This window comes from Mobula birostris (genome assembly GCF_030028105.1).
Source record: "Mobula birostris isolate sMobBir1 chromosome 8 unlocalized genomic scaffold, sMobBir1.hap1 SUPER_8_unloc_1, whole genome shotgun sequence".
NCBI classification, from domain to species: Eukaryota; Metazoa; Chordata; class Chondrichthyes; order Myliobatiformes; family Myliobatidae; genus Mobula; species Mobula birostris.
In genome coordinates, this window is record NW_027274036.1 from 810,765 (window position 1) to 823,952 (window position 13,188).

Genomic DNA, 13,188 nt, shown 5'->3' on the forward strand with positions numbered 1-13,188 from the left:
CTCTGACTTCAAAGTAATGTACATTTCAATTTTACTCAAAAGTACTGACTGCAAAGCTAATGGAAACACCTTTGGTTTACTTCTCACATGATTCTGAGTTGTTTGAAAGTTGTTTCATGCTACTGCTCCTCAAGACAAAAAAGCTGTTTTCTCAGAGCATACAATGCTCTGACATTACAGCAGTATACATTTGAATTTTACTCAAATCTACTCAATGCAAACCTGATGGAAACACATTGGGTTCACTTCCCACATGATTCTGAGTAGCTTGAAAGTAGTTTCATGCCTCTGCTCATCAAGACAAAAAAGTTCTTTTCTCAGTCCGCACAATGCTTTGACAAACAATGAGTATACATTTCTATTATTCTCAAAAATATTGACTGCATACTCAATGGAAACAGCTTAGATGAAGTTCCCACATGATTCTGCCTTGTTTGGAAGTAGTTTCATGCTTCTGCTCATTAAGAGAAAAAAGTTGTCATCTCAGTGCACACAATGCTCTGACTTCAAAGTAATGTACATTTCAATTTTACTCAAAAGTACTGACTGCAAAGCTAATGGAAACACCTTTGGTTTACTTCTCACATGATTCTGAGTTGTTTGAAAGTTGTTTCATGCTTCTGCTCCTCAAGACAAAGAAGCTGTTTTCTCAGAGCATACAATGCTCTGACATTACAGCAGTATACATTTAAATTTTACTCAAATCTACTGAATGCAAACCTGATGGAAACACATTGGGTTTACTTCCCACATGATTCTGAGTAGCTTGAAAGTAGTTTCATGCCTCTGCTCATCAAGACAAAAAAGTTCTTTTCTCAGTCCACACAATGCTTTGACAAACAATGAGTATACATTTCTATTATTCTCAAAAATACTGACTGCATACTCAATGGAAACAGCTTAGATGAAGTTCCCACATGATTCTGACTTGTTTGGAAGTAGTTTCATGCTTCTGCTCATTAAGAGAAAAAAGTTGTCATCTCAGTGCACACAATGCTCTGACTTCAAAGTAATGTACATTTCAATTTTACTCAAAAGTACTGACTGCAAAGCTAATGGAAACACCTTTGGTTTACTTCTCACATGATTCTGAGTTGTTTGAAAGTTGTTTCATGCTACTGCTCCTCAAGACAAAAAAGCTGTTTTCTCAGAGCATACAATGCTCTGACATTACAGCAGTATACATTTAAATTTTACTCAAATCTACTGAATGCAAACCTGATGGAAACACATTGGGTTTACTTCCCACATGATTCTTAGTAGCTTGAAAGTAGTTTCATGCCTCTGCTCATCAAGACCATAAAGTTCTTTTCTCAGACCACACAATGCTTTGACCAAACAATGAGTATACATTTCTATTATACTCAAAAATACTGACTGCATACTCAATGGAAACAGCTTAGATGAAGTTCCCACATGATTCTGGTTTGTTTGGAAGTAGTCTCATGCTTCTGCTCATTAAGATAAAAAAGTTGTCATCTCAGTGCACACAATGCTCTGACTTCAAAGTAACGTACATTTCAATTTTACTCAAAAGTACTGACTGCAAAGCAAATGGAAACACCTTTGGTTTACTTCTCACATGATTCTGAGATGTTTGAAAGTTGTTTCATGCTTCTGCTCCTCAAGACAAAAAAGCTGTTTTCTCAGAGCATACAATGCTCTGACATTACAGCAGTATACATTTGAATTTTACTCAAATCTACTGAATGCAAACCTGATGGAAACACATTGGGTTTACTTCCCACATGTTTCTGAGTAGCTTGAAAGTAGTTTCATGCCTCTGCTCATCAAGACAAAAAAGTTCTTTTCTCAGTCCACACAACGCTTTGACCAAAGAATGAGTATACATTTCTATTATTCTCAAAAATACTGACTGCATACTCAATGGAAACAGCTTAGATGAAGTTCCCACATGATTCTGTCTTGTTTGGAAGTAGTTTCATGCTTCTGCTCATTAAGAGAAAAAAGTTGTCATCTCAGTGCCCACAATGCTCTGACTTCAAAGTAATGTACATTTCAATTTTACTCAAAAGTACTGACTGCAAAGCTAATGGAAACACCTTTGGTTTACTTCTCACATGATTCTGAGTTGTTTGAAAGTTGTTTCATGCTTCTGCTCCTCAAGACAAAAAAGCTGTTTTCTCAGAGCGTACAATGCTCTGACATTACAGCAGTATACATTTGAATTTTACTCAAATCTACTCAATGCAAACCTGATGGAAACACATTGGGTTCACTTCCCACATGATTCTGAGTAGCTTGAAAGTAGTTTCATGCCTCTGCTCATCAAGACAAAAAAGTTCTTTTCTCAGTCCGCACAATGCTTTGACAAACAATGAGTATACATTTCTATTATTCTCAAAAATACTGACTGCATACTCAATGGAAACAACTTAGATGAAGTTCTCACATGATTCTGACTTGTTTGGAAGTAGTTTCATGCTTCTGCTCATTAAGAGAAAAAAGTTGTCATCTCAGTGCACACAATGCTCTGACTTCAAAGTAATGTACATTTCAATTTTACTCAAAAGTACTGACTGCAAAGCTAATGGAAACACCTTTGGTTTACTTCTCACATGATTCTGAGTTGTTTGAAAGTTGTTTCATGCTTCTGCTCCTCAAGACAAAGAAGCTGTTTTCTCAGAGCATACAATGCTCTGACATTACAGCAGTATACATTTAAATTTTACTCAAATCTACTGAATGCAAACCTGATGGAAACACATTGGGTTTACTTCCCACATGATTCTGCGTAGCTTGAAAGTAGTTTCATGCCTCTGCTCATCAAGACAAAAAAGTTCTTTTCTCAGTCCACACAATGCTTTGACAAACAATGAGTATACATTTCTATTATTCTCAAAAATACTGACTGCATACTCAATGGAAACAGCTTAGATGAAGTTCCCACATGATTCTGACTTGTTTGGAAGTAGTTTCATGCTTCTGCTCATTAAGAGAAAAAAGTTGTCATCTCAGTGCACACAATGCTCTGACTTCAAAGTAATGTACATTTCAATTTTACTCAAAAGTACTGACTGCAAATCTAATGGAAACACCTTTGGTTTACTTCTCACATGATTCTGACTTGTTTAAAAGTTGTTTCATGCTTCTGCTCCTCAAGACAAAAAAGCTGTTTTCTCAGAGCATAGAATTCTCTGACATTACAGCAGTATACATTTGAATTTTACTCAAATCTACTGAATGCAAACCTGATGGAAACACATTGGGTTAACTTCCCACATGATTCTGACTAGCTTGAAAGTAGTTTCATGCCTCTGCTCATCAAGACAAAGAAGTTATTTTCTCAGTCCACACAACGCTTTGACCAAAGAATGAGTATACATTTCTATTATACTCAAAAATACTGACTGCATACTGAAGGGAAACAGCTTAGATGAAGTTCCCACATGATTCTGACTTGTTTGGAAGTAGTTTCATGCTTCTGCTCATTAAGCGAAAAAAGTTGTCATCTCAGTGCACACAATTCTCTGACTTCAAAGTAATGTACATTTCAATTTTACTCAAAAGTACTGACTGCAAAGCAAATGGAAACACCTTTGGTTTACTTCTCACATGATTCTGAGATGTCTGAAAGTTGTTTCATGCTTCTGCTCCTCAAGACAAAAAAGCTGTTTTCTCAGAGCATACAATGCTCTGACATTACAGCAGTATACATTTGAATTTTACTCAAATCTACTGAATGCAAACCTGATGGAAACACATTGGGTTTACTTCCCACATGTTTCTGAGTAGCTTGAAAGTAGTTTCATGCCTCTGCTCATCAAGACAAAAAAGTTCTTTTCTCAGTCCACACAACGCTTTGACCAAAGAATGAGTATACATTTCTATTATTCTCAAAAATACTGACTGCATACTCAATGGAAACAGCTTAGATGAAGTTCCCACATGATTCTGACTTGTTTGGAAGTAGTTTCATGCTTCTGCTCATTAAGAGAAAAAAGTTGTCCTCTGAGTGCACACAATGCTCTGTCTTCTAAGTAATGTACATTTGAATTTTACTCAAATCTACTGAATGCAAACCTGATGGAAACACATTGGGTTTACTTCCCACATGTTTCTGAGTAGCTTGAAAGTAGTTTCATGCCTCTCCTCATCAAGACAAAAAAGTTCTTTTCACAGTCCACACAACGCTTTGACCAAAGAATGAGTATACATTTCTATTATTCTCAAAAATACTGACTGCATACTCAATGGAATCAGCTTAGATGAAGTTCCCACATGATTCTGACTTGTTTGGAAGTAGTTTCATGCTTCTGCTCTTTATGAGAAAAATGTTGTCATCTCTGTGCACACAATGCTCTGACTTCAAAGTAATGTACATTTCAATTTTACTGAAAAGTACTGACTGCAAAGCAAATGGAAACACCGTTGGTTTACTTCTCACATGATTCTGAGATGTTTGAACGTTGTTTCATGCTTCTGCTCCTCAAGACAAAAAAGCTGTTTTCTCAGAGCATACAATGCTCTGACATTACAGCAGTATACATTTGAATTTTACTCAAATCTACTGAATGCAGACCTGATGGAAACACATTGGGTTGACTTCTCACATGTTTCTGAGTAGCTTGAAAGTAGATTCATGCTTCTGCTCATCAAGACAAAAAAGTTCTTTTCTCAGTCCACACAACGCTTTGACCAAAGAATGAGTATACATTTCTATTATACTCAAAAATACTGACTGCATATTCAATGGAAACGGCTTAGATGAAGTTCCCACATGATTCTGACTTGTTTGGAAGTAGTTTCATGCTTCTGCTCATTATGAGAAAAAAGTTGTCATCTCAGTGCCCACAATGCTCTGACTTCAAAGTAATGTACATTTCAATTTTACTCAAAAGTACTGACTGCAAAGCTAATGGAAACACCTTTGGTTTACTTCTCACATGATTCTGAGTTGTTTGAAAGTTGTTTCATGCTTCTGCTCCTCAAGACAAAAAAGCTGTTTTCTCAAAGCATACAATGCTCTGACATTACAGCAGTATACATTTGAATTTTACTCAAATCTACTGAATGGAAACCTAATGGAAACACTTTGCGTTTACTTCCCACATGAATCTGAGTAGCTTGAAAGTAGTTTCATGCCTCTGCTCATCAAGACAAAGAAGTTCTTTTCTCAGTCCACACAATGCTTTGACCAAAGAATGAGTATACATTTCTATTATACTCAAAAATACTGACTGCATACTGAAGGGAAACAGCTTAGATGAAGTTCCCACATGATTCTGACTTGTTTGGAAGTAGTTTCATGCTTCTGCTCATTAAGCGAAAAAAGTTGTCATCTCAGTGCACACAATTCTCTGACTTCAAAGTAATGTACATTTCAATTTTACTCAAAAGTACTGACTGCAAAGCAAATGGAAACACCTTTGGTTTACTTCTCACATGATTCTGAGATGTCTGAAAGTTGTTTCATGCTTCTGCTCCTCAAGACAAAAAAGCTGTTTTCTCAGAGCATACAATGCTCTGACATTACAGCAGTATACATTTGAATTTTACTCAAATCTACTGAATGCAAACCTGATGGAAACACATTGGGTTTACTTCCCACATGTTTCTGAGTAGCTTGAAAGTAGTTTCATGCCTCTGCTCATCAAGACAAAAAAGTTCTTTTCTCAGTCCACACAATGCTTTGACAAAGAATGAGTATACATTTCTATTATTCTCAAAAATACTGACTGCATACTCAATGGAAACAGCTTAGATGAAGTTCCCACATGATTCTGACTTGTTTGGAAGTAGTTTCATGCTTCTGCTCATTAAGAGAAAAAAGTTGTCATCTCAGTGCACACAATGCTCTGACTTCAAAGTAATGTACATTTCAATTTTACTCAAAAGTACTGACTGCAAAGCTAATGGAAACACCTTTGGTTTACTTCTCACATGATTCTGAGTTGTTTGAAAGTTGTTTCATGCTACTGCTCCTCAAGACAAAAAAGCTGTTTTCTCAGAGCATACAATGCTCTGACATTACAGCAGTATACATTTGAATTTTACTCAAATCTACTCAATGCAAACCTGATGGAAACACATTGGGTTCACTTCCCACATGATTCTGAGTAGCTTGAAAGTAGTTTCATGCCTCTGCTCATCAAGACAAAAAAGTTCTTTTCTCAGTCCGCACAATGCTTTGACAAACAATGAGTATACATTTCTATTATTCTCAAAAATATTGACTGCATACTCAATGGAAACAGCTTAGATGAAGTTCCCACATGATTCTGCCTTGTTTGGAAGTAGTTTCATGCTTCTGCTCATTAAGAGAAAAAAGTTGTCATCTCAGTGCACACAATGCTCTGACTTCAAAGTAATGTACATTTCAATTTTACTCAAAAGTACTGACTGCAAAGCTAATGGAAACACCTTTGGTTTACTTCTCACATGATTCTGAGTTGTTTGAAAGTTGTTTCATGCTTCTGCTCCTCAAGACAAAGAAGCTGTTTTCTCAGAGCATACAATGCTCTGACATTACAGCAGTATACATTTAAATTTTACTCAAATCTACTGAATGCAAACCTGATGGAAACACATTGGGTTTACTTCCCACATGATTCTGAGTAGCTTGAAAGTAGTTTCATGCCTCTGCTCATCAAGACAAAAAAGTTCTTTTCTCAGTCCACACAATGCTTTGACAAACAATGAGTATACATTTCTATTATTCTCAAAAATACTGACTGCATACTCAATGGAAACAGCTTAGATGAAGTTCCCACATGATTCTGACTTGTTTGGAAGTAGTTTCATGCTTCTGCTCATTAAGAGAAAAAAGTTGTCATCTCAGTGCACACAATGCTCTGACTTCAAAGTAATGTACATTTCAATTTTACTCAAAAGTACTGACTGCAAAGCTAATGGAAACACCTTTGGTTTACTTCTCACATGATTCTGAGTTGTTTGAAAGTTGTTTCATGCTACTGCTCCTCAAGACAAAAAAGCTGTTTTCTCAGAGCATACAATGCTCTGACATTACAGCAGTATACATTTAAATTTTACTCAAATCTACTGAATGCAAACCTGATGGAAACACATTGGGTTTACTTCCCACATGATTCTTAGTAGCTTGAAAGTAGTTTCATGCCTCTGCTCATCAAGACCATAAAGTTCTTTTCTCAGACCACACAATGCTTTGACCAAACAATGAGTATACATTTCTATTATACTCAAAAATACTGACTGCATACTCAATGGAAACAGCTTAGATGAAGTTCCCACATGATTCTGGTTTGTTTGGAAGTAGTCTCATGCTTCTGCTCATTAAGATAAAAAAGTTGTCATCTCAGTGCACACAATGCTCTGACTTCAAAGTAACGTACATTTCAATTTTACTCAAAAGTACTGACTGCAAAGCAAATGGAAACACCTTTGGTTTACTTCTCACATGATTCTGAGATGTTTGAAAGTTGTTTCATGCTTCTGCTCCTCAAGACAAAAAAGCTGTTTTCTCAGAGCATACAATGCTCTGACATTACAGCAGTATACATTTGAATTTTACTCAAATCTACTGAATGCAAACCTGATGGAAACACATTGGGTTTACTTCCCACATGTTTCTGAGTAGCTTGAAAGTAGTTTCATGCCTCTGCTCATCAAGACAAAAAAGTTCTTTTCTCAGTCCACACAACGCTTTGACCAAAGAATGAGTATACATTTCTATTATTCTCAAAAATACTGACTGCATACTCAATGGAAACAGCTTAGATGAAGTTCCCACATGATTCTGTCTTGTTTGGAAGTAGTTTCATGCTTCTGCTCATTAAGAGAAAAAAGTTGTCATCTCAGTGCCCACAATGCTCTGACTTCAAAGTAATGTACATTTCAATTTTACTCAAAAGTACTGACTGCAAAGCTAATGGAAACACCTTTGGTTTACTTCTCACATGATTCTGAGTTGTTTGAAAGTTGTTTCATGCTTCTGCTCCTCAAGACAAAAAAGCTGTTTTCTCAGAGCGTACAATGCTCTGACATTACAGCAGTATACATTTGAATTTTACTCAAATCTACTCAATGCAAACCTGATGGAAACACATTGGGTTCACTTCCCACATGATTCTGAGTAGCTTGAAAGTAGTTTCATGCCTCTGCTCATCAAGACAAAAAAGTTCTTTTCTCAGTCCGCACAATGCTTTGACAAACAATGAGTATACATTTCTATTATTCTCAAAAATACTGACTGCATACTCAATGGAAACAACTTAGATGAAGTTCTCACATGATTCTGACTTGTTTGGAAGTAGTTTCATGCTTCTGCTCATTAAGAGAAAAAAGTTGTCATCTCAGTGCACACAATGCTCTGACTTCAAAGTAATGTACATTTCAATTTTACTCAAAAGTACTGACTGCAAAGCTAATGGAAACACCTTTGGTTTACTTCTCACATGATTCTGAGTTGTTTGAAAGTTGTTTCATGCTTCTGCTCCTCAAGACAAAGAAGCTGTTTTCTCAGAGCATACAATGCTCTGACATTACAGCAGTATACATTTAAATTTTACTCAAATCTACTGAATGCAAACCTGATGGAAACACATTGGGTTTACTTCCCACATGATTCTGCGTAGCTTGAAAGTAGTTTCATGCCTCTGCTCATCAAGACAAAAAAGTTCTTTTCTCAGTCCACACAATGCTTTGACAAACAATGAGTATACATTTCTATTATTCTCAAAAATACTGACTGCATACTCAATGGAAACAGCTTAGATGAAGTTCCCACATGATTCTGACTTGTTTGGAAGTAGTTTCATGCTTCTGCTCATTAAGAGAAAAAAGTTGTCATCTCAGTGCACACAATGCTCTGACTTCAAAGTAATGTACATTTCAATTTTACTCAAAAGTACTGACTGCAAATCTAATGGAAACACCTTTGGTTTACTTCTCACATGATTCTGACTTGTTTAAAAGTTGTTTCATGCTTCTGCTCCTCAAGACAAAAAAGCTGTTTTCTCAGAGCATAGAATTCTCTGACATTACAGCAGTATACATTTGAATTTTACTCAAATCTACTGAATGCAAACCTGATGGAAACACATTGGGTTAACTTCCCACATGATTCTGACTAGCTTGAAAGTAGTTTCATGCCTCTGCTCATCAAGACAAAGAAGTTATTTTCTCAGTCCACACAACGCTTTGACCAAAGAATGAGTATACATTTCTATTATACTCAAAAATACTGACTGCATACTGAAGGGAAACAGCTTAGATGAAGTTCCCACATGATTCTGACTTGTTTGGAAGTAGTTTCATGCTTCTGCTCATTAAGCGAAAAAAGTTGTCATCTCAGTGCACACAATTCTCTGACTTCAAAGTAATGTACATTTCAATTTTACTCAAAAGTACTGACTGCAAAGCAAATGGAAACACCTTTGGTTTACTTCTCACATGATTCTGAGATGTCTGAAAGTTGTTTCATGCTTCTGCTCCTCAAGACAAAAAAGCTGTTTTCTCAGAGCATACAATGCTCTGACATTACAGCAGTATACATTTGAATTTTACTCAAATCTACTGAATGCAAACCTGATGGAAACACATTGGGTTTACTTCCCACATGTTTCTGAGTAGCTTGAAAGTAGTTTCATGCCTCTGCTCATCAAGACAAAAAAGTTCTTTTCTCAGTCCACACAACGCTTTGACCAAAGAATGAGTATACATTTCTATTATTCTCAAAAATACTGACTGCATACTCAATGGAAACAGCTTAGATGAAGTTCCCACATGATTCTGACTTGTTTGGAAGTAGTTTCATGCTTCTGCTCATTAAGAGAAAAAAGTTGTCCTCTGAGTGCACACAATGCTCTGTCTTCTAAGTAATGTACATTTGAATTTTACTCAAATCTACTGAATGCAAACCTGATGGAAACACATTGGGTTTACTTCCCACATGTTTCTGAGTAGCTTGAAAGTAGTTTCATGCCTCTCCTCATCAAGACAAAAAAGTTCTTTTCACAGTCCACACAACGCTTTGACCAAAGAATGAGTATACATTTCTATTATTCTCAAAAATACTGACTGCATACTCAATGGAATCAGCTTAGATGAAGTTCCCACATGATTCTGACTTGTTTGGAAGTAGTTTCATGCTTCTGCTCTTTATGAGAAAAATGTTGTCATCTCTGTGCACACAATGCTCTGACTTCAAAGTAATGTACATTTCAATTTTACTGAAAAGTACTGACTGCAAAGCAAATGGAAACACCGTTGGTTTACTTCTCACATGATTCTGAGATGTTTGAACGTTGTTTCATGCTTCTGCTCCTCAAGACAAAAAAGCTGTTTTCTCAGAGCATACAATGCTCTGACATTACAGCAGTATACATTTGAATTTTACTCAAATCTACTGAATGCAGACCTGATGGAAACACATTGGGTTGACTTCTCACATGTTTCTGAGTAGCTTGAAAGTAGATTCATGCTTCTGCTCATCAAGACAAAAAAGTTCTTTTCTCAGTCCACACAACGCTTTGACCAAAGAATGAGTATACATTTCTATTATACTCAAAAATACTGACTGCATATTCAATGGAAACGGCTTAGATGAAGTTCCCACATGATTCTGACTTGTTTGGAAGTAGTTTCATGCTTCTGCTCATTATGAGAAAAAAGTTGTCATCTCAGTGCCCACAATGCTCTGACTTCAAAGTAATGTACATTTCAATTTTACTCAAAAGTACTGACTGCAAAGCTAATGGAAACACCTTTGGTTTACTTCTCACATGATTCTGAGTTGTTTGAAAGTTGTTTCATGCTTCTGCTCCTCAAGACAAAAAAGCTGTTTTCTCAAAGCATACAATGCTCTGACATTACAGCAGTATACATTTGAATTTTACTCAAATCTACTGAATGGAAACCTAATGGAAACACTTTGCGTTTACTTCCCACATGAATCTGAGTAGCTTGAAAGTAGTTTCATGCCTCTGCTCATCAAGACAAAGAAGTTCTTTTCTCAGTCCACACAATGCTTTGACCAAAGAATGAGTATACATTTCTATTATACTCAAAAATACTGACTGCATACTGAAGGGAAACAGCTTAGATGAAGTTCCCACATGATTCTGACTTGTTTGGAAGTAGTTTCATGCTTCTGCTCATTAAGCGAAAAAAGTTGTCATCTCAGTGCACACAATTCTCTGACTTCAAAGTAATGTACATTTCAATTTTACTCAAAAGTACTGACTGCAAAGCAAATGGAAACACCTTTGGTTTACTTCTCACATGATTCTGAGATGTCTGAAAGTTGTTTCATGCTTCTGCTCCTCAAGACAAAAAAGCTGTTTTCTCAGAGCATACAATGCTCTGACATTACAGCAGTATACATTTGAATTTTACTCAAATCTACTGAATGCAAACCTGATGGAAACACATTGGGTTTACTTCCCACATGTTTCTGAGTAGCTTGAAAGTAGTTTCATGCCTCTGCTCATCAAGACAAAAAAGTTCTTTTCACAGTCCACACAACGCTTTGACCAAAGAATGAGTATACATTTCTATTATTCTCAAAAATACTGACTGCATACTCAATGGAATCAGCTTAGATGAAGTTCCCACATGATTCTGACTTGTTTGGAAGTAGTTTCATGCTTCTGCTCTTTATGAGAAAAATGTTGTCATCTCAGTGCACACAATGCTCTGACTTCAAAGTAATGTACATTTCAATTTTACTGGAAAGTACTGACTGCAAAGCAAATGGAAACACCTTTGGTTTACTTCTCACATGATTCTGAGATGTTTGAACGTTGTTTCATGCTTCTGCTCCTCAAGACAAAAAAGCTGTTTTCTCAGAGCATACAATGCTCTGACATTACAGCAGTATACATTTGAATTTTACTCAAATCTACTGAATGCAGACCTGATGGAAACACATTGGGTTGACTTCTCACATGTTTCTGAGTAGCTTGAAAGTAGATTCATGCTTCTGCTCATCAAGACAAAAAAGTTCTTTTCTCAGTCCACACAACGCTTTGACCAAAGAATGAGTATACATTTCTATTATACTCAAAAATACTGACTGCATATTCAATGGAAACGGCTTAGATGAAGTTCCCACATGATTCTGACTTGTTTGGAAGTAGTTTCATGCTTCTGCTCATTAAGAGAAAAAAGTTGTCATCTCAGTGCCCACAATGCTCTGACTTCAAAGTAATGTACATTTCAATTTTACTCAAAAGTACTGACTGCAAAGCAAATGGAAACACCTTTGGTTTACTTCTCACATGATTCTGAGTTGTTTGAAAGTTGTTTCATGCTTCTGCTCCTCAAGACAAAAAAGCTGTTTTCTCAAAGCATCAATGCTCTGACATTACAGCAGTATACATTTGAATTTTACTCAAATCTACTGAATGCAAACCTAATGGAAACACTTTGCGTTTACTTCCCACATGAATCTGAGTAGCTTGAAAGCAGTTTCATGCCTCTGCTCATCAAGACAAAGAAGTTCTTTTCTCAGTCCACACAACGCTTTGATTAAAGAATGAGTATACATTTCTATTATACTCAAAAATACTGACTGCATACTGAAGGGAAACAGCTTAGATGAAGTTCCCACATGATTCTGACTTGTTTGGAAGTAGTTTCATGCTTCTGCTCATTAAGCGAAAAAAGTTGTCATCTCAGTGCACACAATTCTCTGACTTCAAAGTAATGTACATTTCAATTTTACTCAAAAGTACTGACTGCAAAGCAAATGGAAACACCTTTGGTTTACTTCTCACATGATTCTGAGATGTCTGAAAGTTGTTTCATGCTTCTGCTCCTCAAGACAAAAAAGCTGTTTTCTCAGAGCATACAATGCTCTGACATTACAGCAGTATACATTTGAATTTTACTCAAATCTGCTGAATGCAAACCTGATGGAAACACATTGGGTTTACTTCCCACATGTTTCTGAGTAGCTTGAAAGTAGTTTCATGCCTCTGCTCATCAAGACAAAAAAGTTCTTTTCTCAGTCCACACAACGCTTTGACCAAAGAATGAGTATACATTTCTATTATTCTCAAAAATACTGACTGCATACTCAATGGAAACAGCTTAGATGAAGTTCCCACATGATTCTGACTTGTTTGGAAGTAGTTTCATGCTTCTGCTCATTAAGAGAAAAAAGTTGTCCTCTCGGTGCACACAATGCTCTGTCTTCTAAGTAATGTACATTTGAATTTTACTCAAATCTACTGAATGCAAACC